Here is a 6711-nt window from a genome sequence, read left to right as displayed (position 1 = left end):
TGGTAGGCATTTAATAAATGCTTGTTGACTTGGCTATTAGAGAAAAAAATGGATCTTTCATAGAATTAATGACTCTTAAGCTTTCTTATTGAGGAAAGTTGACAGGGTAGAATGAAAATACCAGGGAAAGAGAAAGCTTGAAATGTAAAGAAGTTTGAATACTTACATCAGAAGAGGGGAAAGGAGACAATTGTTTTCCCCTTAGAATCTCAAGACATGCAAATATCAAAAAAGTATAAAAGCATAAACTCAGAACTCTCTCCCCCCTTTTTTTGAGAGAGAGAGAGAGAGAGAGAGAGAGAGAGAGAGAGAGAGAGAGAAGAGAGAGAGAGAGAAAGAAAGAGAGAGAGAGAAGAAAAGAAGGGAAGAAATATACAAAGAAGGAATAAAGAGGAACAATTGACTTAAGATTATCACATGACAGAAGACTGTATAACCATGGAGTAAGAAAAATGGGTATCACATGAACTTCATTCTTATTTTAGCTGGGCAAAAGTTGGAGTGGAGAGAAAGTAGAAATATAATAGCAGAGAAATATTATATAATAAACAAGAGAGCAAACAGAGGGTTTGAAAGAGGGGATACAGTTGGGATGGGAAAAGTCACAAAATGAACTTTAACTCTGGAGAGTTGATTACAAAGTTGAGAATTAACAGAGATAGAAAGGTCAATCTATAGAGATCTAAGTTCGAGTGAGGTAAAGAGGGAGAAGGGAGAAAATTAGGTTTTGGAAAGTTCCAAGTACCTATTGCTAATTTTATTCCTTTTCTATTCCTATTTTCTTTTTCCTAATGGGGAAATGGGGGTGAGGAACAAAAGGGAGAAAATTTATAATAAGGTATGATAAAGAAAAATAAAACTAACAACAGAACATGAATGTGATTGGGGCAATCTCATTCTAAAAATGGAGTATTATAACAGAATGAATTATAAAGCAGAAGCATGTTGTTCTCAAGTACTATACTTGAAAACTAAAGATTCACACTGATTTCAGAAATGGGTTAGAATGAAATCTGTTATTTTTCAGCTGAAAAAGAAAAGAAGCATGAATATCAATTATTATTTCAGACAAGGTAGTAGTAAAAATCGAAATGTTTAGGAGAATTTTTTCCCCCTGTTTAACTCTAAGTAATAAAAGGAAAATTCATTCAAGATACAGGGGAAACTATCTAATAATATTTGTTTTGAACTTCAATAAACCCCTTCCAGGCTTAGACAAAGAAAAAAATTAACAGAAAGATTTTCTTTCTGGAATGGAATGAAAATGAGTCATCCTGAGGGTTTATAAAGATGAAAATGAGAAAGTTTTAAAGCAATCTTAAAGATCACCAGATCTAGTCCTTTTACTGAAGAGAAAACTGATTTCTTGAGGGGTTAATTATTTGCCTAGAGTCACATGAGTCACTTGATGCCAAATGTAGTGTTTTTTCTATAACACCAACATATTATATAAACAAATAAGAAAATCTATTTCTTTTTGGCTATCCTAATTTATAACCACTCTATTCTCATGTGCCATAGACCTACCTGTGAAGTAGGATGACATTTTCCTTTCAGTGTCAGGAATGTATATTTTTATCAGAGGAAATCAATCCAGTGTTGAGTCCATAGTGTGCCACCTATTTCCTTATTCTCATTCTGTAGTTATCTGTGTATAGTTATTTGCATGTATGTTTGTATATTTAACACTCAATTATTTAATATTTAAATGGATCTATGATTTCATCTATTTGGATGTTCTCTCCAATAATGAAGTTTAAAATCCATCAATATCTGCTCATCGTGTGCAGCTCTTCTTCATGTCTTCTTTGCTACAGGGCGTTCAAGATGGTGGAAGTCTTTCTTGCTTTTTACTTACATCAGGTATATGACAGCAGATTACTCCGGCTGTCTCCTTGGTTTCTCTTACTTTTGTCACATAACTAACTTATCTTTTCTGATTACACATTTTCCTAGTGAAATCTTTTACCCTTGTTTTTCTTTGAAGTTCCTTATTTGTCATTTATTATAATATGCTCTCCCAAGCACCTTTCCATTATTTGTGGTGAGGATGGAAAACTATAGTGTTCTATGGTCTATAGTTGTGCAATACTAGTAAGATATTGGGTTGAAAATAGCATATCAATTTTTCGAAGAAGTTGGTAGCTATTAAAGAAGTTTTACAATTTCCTAAAGAAAATTTACTCTTTTTCTCTTTTAATTCTCAGCCTAACTTATTCTCCATTTGAAGTGTATCACCAAAGTTTATATATTAATGAATTAGCTCTATGGTTTACTGATCTAAGCCTGTATCATGATTTTATCAATAATCATTCTTCATCAGCTTTATTTTTTTCTATATAGATAATTTAGACTAAACTCTCTTGAGTGGGTTACAGACAATAATGTCATATATGTTCAACAATTGGATCTCTGGGAGAAAAAGTATGCATAATATATTTTTTAGTTTAATTTAAATTTTTAACATTTTTTCTCTATCATTTTCACAAGTGTTGGCTAGGGGTCAGAGCCTGTGAGTAATTTTATTTAAAAAATGTAAAAATCATTTTTAGCTTGAAGACTGTACAAAAAAACAAGCATTTCCCAAATTTGGACCTCAAACCATAATTTGATCTCTAATCTAGAAAATCAACTGAACAACGAATCAAACTTTGATTTTTAGTATTTGCTAATTTTAAAGATATAAATGAACTTGTTGAAAAAAAAAAAAAAAACCTGGCTCTCCTGCCAGTTTGAGCTGGCTCCAATTCATCCCTGGTATACATCCCTTTGAGGTGTGTCTGTAGGTTGTCAGGACTTGTTACAACTAACATGATGTCATCTACAAACAAGAGCATTTGGCAGAGCTTTCTGTTCACAGGAAATCCCTCTCCAATTCAAACTCTATAATAGAACTTCTTTATAACTTTGACAAGCAAATCACTTTCCATTTTCTGCCCCCTTGAAATTTATTATTTGAGTGTCATTAGTCAGTTGGTAAACATTTATTAAATGTCTTCTATGTTCCAGGCACTGTATAAAGTACAGGGGAAACAAAGAAAGATGAAAAACAATTCCTGCTCTCAAGGAAGTTACAATCTAACAGGGGAGACAACATGGAAACAACTATGTTCAAATAAATTATTTACAAGATAATTGGAAATTTATTGATAACAAGATACTGCAATCATCTTTTTAAAAATTGTACTATAGAAATGCTTGTTTTATTCTATTAAATTAAAAAAAATGAATTAGTTGGTCTTTAGAAGGAATGACTTTTTCCTTTCTGTAGGAAGGAGTCACTAGTCATCCAGGCATATAAAAACTAACACAGTTAGCAAAAGAAAAAGAAAAAAAAAGAGATTATCTCTGTTATAATATGTTTCAAGTCTGCTCATTTCACTTATCATCAGTTCACGTAAGTCTCTCCAGGACTCTCTGAAATCATCCTGCTGATCGTTTCTTATAGAGCAATAATCCATAACATAAAATATCAATTTTGAAAGACTGCATTCTTTCTACTAATATGCTCATCAAGCCCATGATATTCTCTTCCCTCTTTCTTTAGTGTTTTCCTCTACTTTTTTCCTTCCTTTGTTTGTTCCTATCTTCTTCCTTCCTACCTTTGTTCCCTCATTCCTTTGTTCTTTTGTTCATTCTTTCCTTTCTACTACTATTCCACCCAGTTATTTCACCCTTAAAATTGGAATCATTCTTGGTTAAGTTGGTCTAATCTAACTTGGTTTGATTTTCTCATCTTTGATCTCTTCAATTATATCTCTCTCTCCTCTATAAGAGCATCCAGAATGTGATGATAGAATCAAGGTGTAGTGACCTTACTTTTATTGATGGTTAAAAACATTTGTTATAAAAACCTTTGCAAATCTTTGTGTTTCTTCCCATATTCCTTATATGTTCTCAGGATAACTTTGTTTACTTGCATCTCTTGTTAAACTTTCTTCAGTCTAATTTTACCTTGTATTCCTGTTTTATGAGGCAGTGCTGCCAATAATCATGCATTATTGTTCTTTGAAAGATTTTACAAATGAGTTTATTTTCTAAATCAGTATTCCTTTGACTATCATTTCTCTCCATTTACTAAGTAAAATTTTTGCTGACCAAAGCTCTTTGGTCTCCTTCTTATGATTACTAATTTAATGATAAACTTCTGCATAAAATTATTATAATCTGTCTGATCATAGGAGCATAGATTTTATAGCTAGAAGAGACAGAAAAGTCATGTAGTACAATCTCCTCATTTTACAAATGAGGAAAATGAGGCCAAAAGGGATTATGTGACTTGGCCAAGATCATGGATAGTATCAGAGATGGGATTTTAAACCAAGTCTTCTGATCTCAGGAAATCAGTGTTTTTGCCATTCTACTATATCCCCAAATATTAATATAATATTAATTATAATCCTACATTTGAATCATTTTTTGACAGTTTGTTGCATACATTTAAAACATCTAGGCACAAACAGTATGGAAATAAGGATTGAGCCAAAATGCTTAACCAACTTCAAAAAAATCAGAATTTGCAATTATTATTTCAGATTAGACAATAAAAATGTTTGTTACATCAACACAGCTACATTTAAAAAGCACCATAGAAAATGAAACAATAATATTATCTATATTTGTATGTATGTGTGTATAACTCTACATTGTTCAGTTAAAAGCTCATGAAATTGCAAAAAAGCATTGATAACAGAACATTACATATTTCTCACTATCAATGGTATCTTTATGCTATGAATATAAAAAGAGTGAAATAATAAGCCATTCTTTTTTTAAATGCATTTTTAAAAACTATGTTTTTGTTTTCAGATTTTATCTATTCTCTAATTTTCAAGATGTGTTTTAGAATTATTGATTTTCTAATTTTTAAAAAAATTTCATACCCTTGATTCATAATTTTTTCTCCTTTTGTATTTTGCTAAGATATGTATTAAGAAATGCAAATTCTCCTCTAAAAACTGCAATCCATAAATATAACCTCCTTGTTGCTCAATTTTTCTACAATAACTATTATTTCTTTGATCATTGTTTGGGATGTCTCTACTTAGTATCCATTTAGATTTGATTTTGTTTGTTTTTAATTCATGCTTTCTTTTGATTAGGAAGCTTCCTAAAGTCAGGCCCAACCTTCTTTCAGAGCTTCACCTTAGAATTGCAGTTCTAGAGTGTGACTGCTTGCTGGAGGCAAGGTTGATTTGAAATTTCCATCTAATTTAATATGTATGTTGAGGTCCTTTAGTATGAGGGCAAAAGTTGAGATGGGTAGACTGTGAGCCATAACCATGCTTTGGACTCATTGAGGAAGGGTTGACAAATAATAGCTAGAATCTGGATTGATTTGGCAGCATGAACCTCAAAAGAAAAATTACAGAGTGACTAGAAGAGAGTCTAGAAGTGATGGTTGGAAGCAAAGAATATCCCAACCCCTTTCCTCTTTTTCCTCACTTCTATGACAGTGAATCTAGGAGTTTGAGTGAAACTACAATGAATACTGGTAAGAATGGCCAAGAAAGCAGGGAAGTATCAGGAAAAAGACAATTCTCAATAAGTGATTAAAGATGAAGGAAATTTAGATAATAGGAAGTTATTAAATCATGAATTAGTTATTGTAGAGCACATAGTGTAAGTGTTGAGGTTGAGAAGGGGGGACCCCAAAAGTCCCAGACCAGTGTCATGAGGTGTCAAAAGAATTTGCAAGCTTGAAACCCATCCTCCTAGTCAAGGGGCAAAGTTAATTAAAAGCAATGTGATGTCATTACTGAGTGGACTGAATTCTAAGAGAATCCAACAAAGATACACTTACATAGCTTTCACTCAGATATGTTAATTCTGTGACTTGAGGGTAAGGTTAGGAAGTAATCTCTAGATGAATTAAGGGTAGTCTTCAGATATATTGGACAGATATATCTGTCCCTGAGACAGATTCCAAAGCCAGAGACCAAGAACTCATTAGAACAGAAGCCCGAAGGTCAGGGTATAATGCTGGAGAAACTGAGGCAAGACAGAGATTAGGTTTTAATATTTTAATAGTGGAGAATTTGAGTTAGCTGGTCAGACAGGACTTTTGTCCAAAAGAGGTCTTACCCCTGGTGGGGTGAATAGAACTCTTGTCTTAAAGCATCCAGCACTGATTGATTAATTCCAGAGACTTTTATAGGGCTCCAGCTATCAGGGAAATCAAGGAAAGGGGGAGGGGTAGAAAACTGGGTTTGTGGGCAAGCCATAATTCCAGGAAAGGATTATAATTTAGTTCTGACAGGTTGGGGGTCAAGAAGTCTGAGACCAGGAGACAGTGAGTCTAGGGCAAGAGATAGTAAAAAATACCCAGACATTTGAGATAAACCACCTGTAGTTTTATGATTCACTGAAATGTGAGAGTGGCCAGAGCTTAATGAGGTAAGGAAGTGGGGGTGGCTATAATAATTTTATTCAGGACATAGCATAATAATTCAGGGAAACTGAGGCATAATCATTCAGGGAAACTGAGGCATTACAAGAGGACCCCAAGATCACCTTTCATCAGAAGGGACAAGAAGGTTTAGAATGGAACATCATGCGGCTTGACTTGCAGTGGAGAGGAGTAAGGGAGCAGGTAGATGGGATGGGAATGAGATTTTTTTTTTTACTTTAATAACCAGAGGTTTAGAATCACTGTAAAAGAGTATATAAAGGGCAGAAGTAGGCTAACCATTGAGAAATGAATGCAGGAAA

The sequence above is a fragment of the Sarcophilus harrisii genome, chromosome 4, assembly GCF_902635505.1.
Source record: "Sarcophilus harrisii chromosome 4, mSarHar1.11, whole genome shotgun sequence".
Taxonomy (NCBI): domain Eukaryota; kingdom Metazoa; phylum Chordata; class Mammalia; order Dasyuromorphia; family Dasyuridae; genus Sarcophilus; species Sarcophilus harrisii.
The sequence above is the reverse complement of the archived record's forward strand: the minus strand, read 5'-3'. Positions refer to the sequence as shown.